The 12,500-nt window shown below is 34.2% G+C and overlaps 1 protein-coding gene across 2 annotated transcripts in view; it reads right to left on the bottom strand.

Annotated features, from left to right (window-relative positions):
- Positions 1 to 12,500, bottom strand: part of LOC135224533 (proteasome assembly chaperone 1-like) — a 300,715-nt gene that overhangs the window by 264,958 nt on the left and 23,257 nt on the right. The window lies entirely within an intron of this gene.

Raw genomic sequence — 12,500 nt, 5'->3', positions numbered from 1 at the left:
TATAGTCATATCTACATGAATTTTCAAAATTATTTCTCTTACTCGTCTTCCAATTCCTGCCAAGACCCCATTCTTGTCCTACCCGGCTGCTTTTCAAGTTCTAATTTTTGTTGAAATTATCGTTTGAAGATAAAATCTTTAATGTAATAATCCTCTGTTTGAAGTAATAATAATCAAAGTGAAGATTTTCAGAATTCCAGATTTTCATGAATTCCACAAACTCAAAATGGATATGAATCTTCCACTTAACTTCAAAAAATGTAGGGGACAAATCTGGATTTCCTAAGATAAAATTTTATCTTCAATAAACCCTGGTGTTCTGATAGCAAGAATTAAATTAAGGCCTAAAATAAATACTTTTGATATGTTATTGAATGAAGGATTTATAAGTTTTAGGCGATAAATCCAGGCATTGGGGCCTCTTTCAACCATTCAACGCTTAAGACTGAAAAGTAAGGAACTGGAGTGGTTGAACAGCAAGATACTACCATCTATAACATAAATGTGAAGTACAAGAGTCTAAAGGTGAGACGGACAGAAAACTCCACATTGACATAAAGAGTAATAAGTGAAGAAATAAGACCCCAGGGTGGAAGAAGGAAAGCGAAAATGTGGCGGTAAAGTAAAATCCTAAAAGGTGGGTGCAACTAAGTGCCGAAGGTACAGTACAAATACCCTTACCATGCCCAATATCTAAAAAAAATATTGGGTATGCCCACGTGGTAATGATCCTAGGGTGCACACCATGGAGATGCACTGGTATCAGCCGGTTACGAAGAAATGCCACATCCAGAGATAAAATAACTGGACTGTTGTAAGACTTTCTATGGTAACACAGAGAGCATGGCACAAATAATGCATACTATTATCATCATTATTATTTTGTTGCTTAAACTAATGATATCATTACTTGTGCGACCTCTCCTATGAAGGCTGTTACTGACGTTTATGACAGAAACATCAGCATTATAAGAATATTTATCATATGGAATATGGAACAGAATAACAACGCCCTCCCATTGTAAAACACATGTATCAATTACCACTTATTACAAAATCGTCTTAATACCAACTGGCATTTCTGAAATCGTGTCTAAAATTGACATCATGATAAAAAAAAAAACTTTTGCTTGCAATCACAAGTAATATTCTTTACTGACCATTCTCGTGAGAATGAACATCCGCAAGTCGTTCAGAATAGTAAAAGTGATCAATATCCGACGGAAATACCTTAGGTCAGTGAATCAACCAAACCCAAAAGGAGAAAGTTAACCTGTTTTCCTATGCTTGGTGATTACAATCCGGGAAGAGAGGGTGGCCCACACCGAATCACTCTAGGATAGGACTTTTTATGAATTATATATATATATATATATATATATATATATATATATATATATATGTGTGTGTGTGTGTGTGTGTGTGTGTGAGTGAATTTTCATCACATCACCGTAACATTTTATCTAACCAACCATTAAGCTACAAAGGTCGTCTAGTATCCAATTCGCTCCGTTTCGGAAATAATACCGAAGGGGAATTACAGTTGATAGGTGGCAGAGCGAATTGGATATTAAACGACATTTGCAGCTTAAAAGAAGTTTATATAATATATATATATATATATATATATATATATATATATATATATATATATTATATATATATGTGTGTGTGTGTGTGTGTGTGTATGACTGGTAAAAAATGTCCTGTTACAACAGAATTCCATCTAATAAAAGGAGACCATAAAACGTCAAAGTACAGAAAGTAAGTACTATATTTCATTCTCTGAAATATAGTACTTACTTTTTCTATATTTTGGCAATTTTATGGGCTCCTTGTATCAACACACACACATATATATATATATATATATATATATATATATATATATATATATATATATATATACATGTATGTGTGTATGCTTATTATGCGTATATTATTTTCACCCATTCCTACTTGGCATAATATGTAAACTGTAATCATCTCAACAGATTTATCTTTTTTTTTTTTTATCACATTCTCTCATTCGCATACATCATTCACGCTTAGCTTCCATACAGTAGAGTTGGTTCAACGCTTCTTTCATTCAATCCACCTTTTCCATGCCGACAAACTTTTCTTCTCTTCTTGACGCTTTGCAGAACATCTACTATTTTTTTTACATTCATATGCATTCACAGTGCCATCTCCAGTTCTCGTAGCTTTTGTTCACCATTAGTATTCAAATGCAAAATACATACATACATATATGTACATTTATATGCAATACATTATATATATATAGTATGTATATATACAGTATATATATATATATATATATATATATATATATATATAAACATTTACATATATATGTATGTATATTCTCCCATATATAATACATTATTATAAATAATAATATAATAGAGATATATATATATGATATAATATTCTATATATGTATGCATAAACATTTACAGATATATGTATATATATTCACCCATATATATACATTATATATATTATTATATATATATATATATAATATACTTATGACGTATATTACATATAGATATATAATATATATTATATTACGTATATATATATGTATATATTATATATATACGTATAGATATCTATATATATAATCCCATCATATATCTGTGTGTGATCGTATGTAATTATGTATGTAGTATATAATATATATGTATGTATTATGTATGTGTATTATATATATATATATATATATATATATTAATGTGTGTGTGTGTGTGTGTGTGTGTGTTGTCCTTGAATTTTTAGAAGACGAGATTACCAAAATTTATGATATTGCTTTTAAATTGAAGTATCCGGCATTTTTAGTTGATGTTGCTTTAAGAAAGGCTAAGAAAACATTTTATGCAGTGGACCATGTACAGGCTTTTGACCCTAGTAATTTGCTTGTTCTACCTTTTGACAACAGGTTTCTTTCTTTGCCAAAAATGTTTAAAGTTTTTAATGTTAACGTTGTTTTTAGTAACACTCAGTCTGTAAGAACAATTTTAATAAGGAACTCTCCAAATTTACAAACGGGTTGCATTTACGAAATTCCATGCAGAGATTGTGATAAAAAATATATTGGTCAAAGTGGCAAACTACTGGCATCAAGATTAAATCAACATAAATATTGTGTACGTGTAGGAAGTACATCGAGTGCTCAGTTTTTACGTATGAATAATTTTAATCACGCAATTAACTGGAACAATTCAAAGGAAATTTTATTTTAGAGACATTATTAAAAGAAACATTATAGAATCTAGTATAATAAAATATAAGTCAAGTAGTGTTTTTAATATTAGCAACGGGCAATATAAACTAGATAACTGGCTTACGAAATGTATTGTTGACAACTTCGTAACTATGTAATTGACTGCTTAGTAGTAGTTCCATTTTCATTTGTTGTTGTCCTTTAAGTGTAATTCTAGGCTGTGAACCATTTGCTTCTTGACTAGGCTGTTTGATTGTTCTGTATTTTACTTTTTTGTTTTTATGTTTACCTTTGATATTTCGAAGCTATTTTTCATTCTTTTATATATTGTACCCTGATGAGGTGTATCAAGAATACACGAAAGCGCTAGGTACTGCTGATTTTCATTTTTCCTGCTGGCTCTTGATACACACACACACACACACACACACACACACACACACACACACACACACATATATATATATATATATATATATATATATATATATATATATATATTTATATATTCGTACAGAAGACCTTTGTAGAAATGGTTGTACTATATTCGTATGAGTGTGTATACGTGATTTCAACTTGCCGCGGGATACTTCAAGTAGGCCTTCCCAGAACCAATACCGGTTAGATCTACACTGGTGACCTAATACTCGAGGTGTCGCAAGTAACGGAAAATATGTAAACCACTTTTCAACCCTTGAAGGTAAATTTGTCTCTTTTATAGTCTCAAAGCAAATCCCCTCAACAGCAACAGTTATAGATCTGCTCTGTAGAGTATCGTAGAGTATGTAAAGGTTTTTGCTCTTTTCACGTGACTTTACTAAAAATACGCAGAATATTTATAACAACAATAAGACTGGGAAAATGTAGACATAACAAGCAAAATAGTTAGTAAAGCTATTTAAATATTCGACCCCTAACATTTAACGTTTACCGTCCTTTTTGTCCGTGCACTGCTCGCTCACAGTACACTCACACACACACACACATATATACATATGCATGTGTGCGTTTGCAATACATGCATACGTAAATACGTATTTTAGCTATCTGATCAAAGGATCCCAAGCTCACACATACATACATCCTGACAAGATACCTTTATACCGGAAACAAAACAAGATCATTGATATCTTCGAAAAAAAAAAGGGGGGGGGGGATATAAGGAAGCCTGCAAACTACAAACCAAACAATAAAGCAAGACTGATTTTCAGGATTCAAAAATTTAACACAATAACACCATTGATATATATATATATATATATATATATATATATATATATATATATATATATATATACGTATATATATATATATATATATATATATATATATATATATTACAGTATTGCGTAGCAAATTTGTTTCGTATTACAAGGAAACACGCTCTGAAACTTTGACCTATATTAAAAAAAAAAAAAAAAAAAAAAGCCAATTCCTGCAAACAGTGACTTGAGGCAGATAACGACCTTCAGAAAAAAAAAAAAGTTTACCCATTGACAACAAAAGCCTCCTCTGAGGCAGAAACAGAATTGGCTATTTTTCGCAAGCATTGTCCCTGAGGCCTCTTGCTCGTACGCCTCGGTGAGAATGACTTCACTTTCACTGAGCAAAAATAGCATGAATGGGCGGCGTGAGTGTGTGGAAAGAGGGGGGCAGGTCGTGACAGAAATAGCTGGGAACGGCAGAAATGTCTGGAAGTGAACGAGACAAATGACGAATGGCAGGAATGGTTGAAAATGGAGGGGAATATTGGCTCATGAATGGAATAGTTGAACGTGAAGGAGTATTATTATGAATGATAACGAAGATAGATGAAAATTAATATTAATATTGACCCGTCGCTGAAATGGTTGAAGATGTATGGAAATATTATTCAGTCATAACATAAATGTGTGGGAAACGATTGAAATCTAGTCATTGCATGAAAAATCGAATATGATTCAAATACTGACCCATGACATAAATGAAATGAATGGAAATACCAAACCCGGGGTGCACTTGGAGATGAAAGAAAACACTGGGCTACTTAGAGGTAGTTGAAAATGAAAGGAAAATTTAGATTATGGCAATAACAGTTGAAAATGTAAGGATATCTTGAGCAATAAGTGAAATAGTTAACATCTGAAACAATAGTACAAAGATATGACCACACAATTTTTACGATGGATGGACATATCAACCTATGATTGAAGGACTTGGAAATGAACTGAAATAACGAACATTGACACAAATAACTGCGAACGAATGAAAATAGTGAGGCATGGAAGAAATTGGAGAAAATAAATGAAACTATTGAACATGGCAGAATTAGTTGCTGCTGCTTGAGAATGGAGTTAAAAAAAAATAATAAAAAGGTGATCCCTGTCCGAGATAAACAAAACTGACAAGAAGCAAAGAATATAAGAAACTGATCTTAACGAATTGAAGACAGAGCAAATGGAAAATGAATTAACGTAGACGAAATGACGTGAAAGTGTGGCAAGAAGAAACGTAAATCACAATGGGGAAAGAAGGAAATAGCAAATAATAGAAAACAATCTAAACAGAAAAGGAATAAAATGAGCTAGCGAATTGAAAACAGAACCACTTCGCCATTTGTAGAGAGAAAAAAAAAAAGTTTTTCACAGGGAAATATTAAAAAAACGAAGGATTAGATCACGGTCCAGATAGACCGTGGATTAGATAAAGCCCTCACAAACACATTCAAGGTCACGCTCGTCTCGCTTTGCAAAGCTGTTGGTCTTTGTGACAAATAGTTTAGACTTTCAAATGTACAAAAGAAATATGACAAAGAGGAAGTTGGTACATAAAACAACGATTGCAATTATCATCAAGGCGAGAATGACTTTGTAATTTACAAGGCCGAGCGATTAGTTGATTGTAAAGACGTTTCTTTGTGTCAAGATATCGGGTTCAAAACGAAATTCCCGTTTTAGGTAAGACAATGGTAATAATAATTACTGGAAAAATTGTGTTTGGGTTGTAACAGAATATTCCGACCATTGAATATTCTGTAAATAGGGGAGCAGATTTGTTAGACTGGTTTCAAATCAAACGAGCATTTGATGTCTAGGCCCGTCCCTTACGACGCTCCTGATCTCTCTCGAAAGTTCACATAGGCAGGATCTACGTTCCACCGCTCCTGAGGGATACTTTTAAAAGACGTATCCCTCAGGAGCGGTGGAACATACATCCTGCCCATGCGAACTCTCTCGAGAGCCTGAGAGATTCCAGCCCTGTGACTGGTTTATCAACAATCAATCACGAGCGTCGTACGTGACTGGTCTAGACATCAAATGCACGGCTGATGTGAATCTACTGTAGGTTCATCGACGCTGATGAAGAGGCCGACGAAACCGATAACTTAACACCCTTATGTGGCCCAAACCTGCCTTCTAAAAGATAAATGTGAGCAGTTGTAGCCTGGGGCTTATAAAGAGGCTTAGTCGACGTGATCTAAAGTAAAGGCAAGACGAATTGTGTTCAAATCAGCACTTCAAAAAAGTAATAAATATAGAGGCACCATAATTTAGACGACAATAGAGCAAACAGGTACGAATAAATCTAACATGGAAAGAAAAAACAAATTAGTGTAGCTACTTTTCGTCTTCTCCAGGCATTGACGATCAGGGACTTTCAAGAAAAAATTGACGACTCGCATTTGCAAGGTCTGTGGTCCAATACCTCACCTCACCCAATCGACCCATCTGTGGATGAGAACTGGCATTTAGCTTGAAGTCAGGAGAGGAGCAGAAAACATTCCGATGGTGTAGAACTGACTTTGACTTTGGCCTTAACAGAAACTCATGCCTGGCACTGTCAGATGCCACAGAAACATCAAGAGCAGCGCCAAGTTCTCTAACGCCTGGCAAAAAGGGGTAACCAGGCATCATTAAGAAGATTACCTTTCATATCAGGTTGGGTAGAATGAAGACGTTCCTCTGTAAGTTGGGAAAGAGAACTGCAGTATTGGGATGAGAGAAGATTAGACTCTTAAGATGAAGTAAGGTATAGAAGAAGGGAGTAGAATCAGAGAGATAGAGATAACAGTAACTATAAACATCAACTCTACGGCTACAAGTCCTCATTGGTACTTCATCATAAATTTCTCTAAATAACCAAACTGTACATGCATTCACATTCGGGTGATAAGAGTGTCTTACTGAGAAAAAGACAGAAAGACATACAGTTTTAATAAGAAATATCAACCGTAGAATAAGACGAAAAAAAAATTATAACTCGTAAGGAAGGAAGGAAGTCTATTTTATGGCCGTGTCAAAACAGTCATACATGAGCCTATAGGAAATGCATCATAATGAACTGAATACAGGCGGAGGAAACCATTTCGTAATGCATCCGTTATCAGCCTGACCAGGTCGAACTGGATGGAAACCGATGGGTCTCTGTGATTAGTGTCCGAAAATGTCCAGTTTTAAGCAAGCTAACTCAGGAACGGTTAGTCACGCTTCCAGCTAATGGTCCTTTAATAGAGCGCCTCATTGGCGTGATCGGTATGGTATTGGCCTGCAACCTCGGTGGCCACGAGTTCGATTCTCGGGCATTCCACTGAGGGGTTAGAAAAGTGTATTTTTTGTGATAGAAGTTCATTCTCGACGTGGTTCGGAAGTGACGTAAAGCTGTTGGTCCCGTGGCTGAATAACCACCACTGGTTCCATGCAACGTAAAAACACCGAACAAACAAACAAAAGTCCTTTAATATTTTTCCTTTATGTTAAGTAGGTCACAAGGCTTTATTACATAAGTAAAAGGCAAGTGATATGTGAATATATCCACAGTGGTAATTAAATTCATTGCGTTTATATTCATTTGAGAATTAAAAATAAAACTAAAAATTTCTGTTTCATTCTGATTCACAAGCAGTGATACTCTAGTCTCAGGTTAGAAATTATGACAGGATCGCAGAGAGAACGTTTCAAACACTCAGTAATTTCCCCTCCTTTCTTTCCTATGATGGTCCCTGTGGGGTTAATAACTCAGCTATTATTAAATTCTTTTAATAAGCTTCAGTTGGAACAAAGCTAGGGACTAAAATACCCGGGGAACTAATCCAATATTTCCCATTTCCTGTCACATGACAGGGTCCGAATTTTGTTTGTTTCGAAGTTCCTTCATAGTTCTCGCTCTAACCTCACTGCTATCCGTTTTTATTAATAATAATAATAATAATAATAATAATAATAATAATAATAATAATAATAATAATAATAATAATAATAATAATAATAATGTGCTAAAGGGTCCAAAATAATATATAGTTATATTATATTATTGTGGACCCTTTAGAACAGTTTATGAACTATCGTGATAAGCGAGGTTTTTCCAAATAATAATAATAATAATAATAATAATAATAATAATAATAATAATAATAATAATAAGAAGAAGAAGAAGAAGAAGAAGAAGAAAAATTATGAATATTGTTATTATCATTATCATTGCACCTGCTCAGCCAGGTACACTGAATAATAAATTCTCTGGAAATCGCCATTCTATGCCAATCATCAACAGAACATTGGGTAATTCCACACCCATTTTGCAATTCATAATGAGACCGTACTGAATTTAGATCACACTAGTAAAATAAATCTGTCAAAATAGTAACTCGATTAACAGTGCTAATCAGCTTCTAAAACATTTCTTCCTCCAAACATAGTTTGTATTCTGAGGCTTCCAAGACTTCCAGTAGCATGGCTCGTGACCTCGCTTAACCTTCAAAGTGTTACTGGTGTTACAAAGGTTTTATATTTAAGTAATTGAAAGCTGTTGCTGATGTTCATTATTTAACGCATTTCTTTCTGAGCAGTATTAATTCAGGCAAGTTCGCTTCCAGTCGCTTTAATTGATATTGATAAGGATAATACTCATTACTGCTGTTATCATAATTACTATTCAAAATGAGAAAACAATCTCATGGAGCAAGGCCAAAACACTTCATTTTAAAAGCAAACGTCCACTGTATATATATATATATATATATATATATATATATATAATATATAATACATATATATACATATATATACTATATATATATATAATATATATATATACATATACTATATATATATATACTATATATATATATATATATATATATATTATATAATATATATATATATATGTAGTTTATTTACATATGTGTGTGTGCATGCTTTCCACTTCCTTTCCCGATTCTTAGCAAGCCTTGCAGGATGATGTTGCTGGCTCAATGCTCATTTTGAAATGCGTCCCACCTTATTCGACTCACTACCAGGGACATCGACCACTGCTGAGGTCAACAGAGGGGGATTCGAAGTCTGGTTCGCTCTGCGAGAGGCGAGGTTGGAACCACTGAGCTACGTGAAGAAAATTATATACACAAAATGGATTTTATTTCCTTAAAAAATGTATAAGTATTCCGCACAGGTGCTTTCATTAAGTACTTTTTCACCGGAAGGCAAAATATTTTTATTGCGATTCCTCAAGTACTTTAATTGACTAGAAATGACGTCATGATGGAAAACCCAAAAAGAGATATAATATAAATCAAGAATTCTGAGATATCTACCAGATCATACGTCATGGCAGAACTACAAGCGTCTCGAAGGCTGACGGAAAAATCCTAATTTCCTTTGTCATTAAATTTAGTTTCGTGACTCATCTAACCCATATAAAGTGCCAATTAGAATGCCCATATATGGCAGATATTAGTAAGAGTATTGATAACTGTTTACTTATAATAAATAGCAAATGACTCATTCTAAATAGGGAGAGGAAACCACTTCCGACAAAGGCAATTCTTACATCTCCTTTTCACAAAAGAACCTCGGTAAATTTCCTTAGCTCCTCCAAGGCCGTCACCTACCATAGCATTTGACTGCGAACTGGCAACCTTCAGGAAACCCATTCCGAGACGTCACAGTTATGACGTCACTGCAACGTCATCACCGGTGTAAGATAATTCACGCCAGGTCGCGGAAGGGATTTCCGGACTTATGACAAACATTTCGGAAGCCATTATAGGTATGTGGGGCGCGTGTATACTGTCGGTTTATGAGGGATTTTTTTTATATATACATTGTACGAAGCGTAGGAGGATTTACATTCAACTTCATCGTTTTTTAGCTACTTAATCTCTCTACACGGTGTATGAATTTTAGGGCAAAGGTCACGTATTGGGATTAAATGTCTGAATAATGTTAATTTTAAAATGTTTGGATGATAAGTTAAGAATCGATGAGTAAACAGCATATATGTCAATTTCGGTTCACGCACATATAGTATAGATATCAATGCATCACACACACACACACACACACACACATATATATATTTATATAATATATATCACATAAAAAATTACAAATATTCTGACAATTTGTAAAGACAACCTGGCCCTAATATAACCCTTACACATGAAGTATGCACTAAGATGATATGGTTCATGAAATAAATTAAACAAGTATGTAAACCATGAGAATGAAATCTCTGCATTAAACCAGAAACGAAATGAAAATACACGAATCGGGAGAAATGGCATTAGCAGCGACAATGATAGTAATAATGATAATGATACTGAATAGCAAATCTTAGATGAACTCACATATAGCTTAGAAGAATTTGCATATTAATGACCCTAGTAATGTATAAGATAATAACATAGTAATGACAACAGTTATGGCAACAAGAAATAGAAACATTGGAAGAATTCATGTCAAAGAATAACATTGCTTACCAGGTTACAATTACTGTTACCTTCACTTAGTGTGCTTATGAGGAAAGTGGAGCTGCTTGCTTTGACTGGCTAATTACAGAAGGAACAGACAGTGAGCTGAATTTAGATTTGAAGGCTAAAAGTTGCAGGTAACTTTACTCTTAAATTTTGTTAAAACGAATTCCCTTAATTAACAGGCATCTGAAGTCTGACTTTCACTGTATACTTATACCAGCTAGACTTATTATATCATCATTTTATTATCTATTATTTCTTACACTGCGAGATGCCCTACTTTCTGAATTATTTTTTTCAGTTCTTATAAATATTTCGAAATGTTGTGGCCTTGCCTCCCACTCTTACGCTAATTTCACAACGGTCGTAAATTAACATCTCTGTTGTTTACACACGTTACTTTCGACCTTGCTCTCGAGAGTTCTTCGACTGCTGAACGTTATTGTATCCTCGGCTACTTTAAGAATGTCAGAGTTTATATTCCCACGATCTGTTGCACGCACGCGTGCCCGCGCGTGTATGTTTGTTCGTTTGTTTGTGCATGTATGGGAATAGGAGTTCAAGAGTCGTTAACTAATTTGAAAGGTTCGTCACTGTTGTCGTCACTAAGAAAATATTTTATTCATTTAATATATTTTCATACATGAGTAGGATTTTTTTTTCCCGACAGATTTGATTGTGTTTGGGACTGACGAAAAATATCCGCAGCCAATATCGTTATGCTAAATGCTACGAAGTAGGAGCAGTAAGGAGTCATTTGGGATGAGGTTGCTACCCCTATAGGCCTATGCCCTTCCTCCACCACTGCCTACTAACTACCAGGTATATAATTCATCACTTAGATTATAAGATTCACAACGGGGTTTCACGGCACTTACACAGAACATTTTCGGGTGTTTGCACACATTTCAAATAGTCTACCCATAAAGTGCATTTTTCTTTTCTTTATATCATGACCTCTACATTTTTTAGAAAGTTTATGAATAAATATCGATTTTTAATTTCCTCGATGCAACTTGCCTAGACGTAAGGATGATTCATTGCACTAAACACGCGAGACATATAACCTTTCACTGGAGGTATTTCTCGTGTAAGTTACTGCTGAGATCACCTTGTAGCTACATTGGATTTTAAAGGATCAAGTGTTTAAATCAGTTTCTCATTTACCCGTAAGCATAAACTGGGGCTACAGTGTTTATGGTCACTGATTCGGTGTAAATGTCGTATTTTCAAAAACGGTCAGTACCTATATTTACCTATCTATATTATAATATTGAGATATTTCTTTCATTACATTAAAAAAAACTTTATATTTCCTCGTGTCGTTTTACACTAAATGTTAACTGGGCTAAATATCCAAACATACGCAAATGCAGAATATTATGCATACAATGCACGTGCACGGATATCCGCTTTGTATATGTATCATTTATGTCTTCGAGAGTTTATGTAAATAGTGTTCACAGATTCATAAATATCTAAGAAGATAATACTACGCTGGCCAGATTTTCCGGCCACGTGCGAATTCGGCTACGTCCTACA

This window comes from Macrobrachium nipponense, chromosome 20, assembly GCF_015104395.2.
Source record: "Macrobrachium nipponense isolate FS-2020 chromosome 20, ASM1510439v2, whole genome shotgun sequence".
In the NCBI taxonomy this organism is placed as follows: Eukaryota; Metazoa; Arthropoda; class Malacostraca; order Decapoda; family Palaemonidae; genus Macrobrachium; species Macrobrachium nipponense.
Note: the sequence above shows the minus strand (reverse complement) of the source record. Positions and strands in the feature narration are given on the sequence as shown.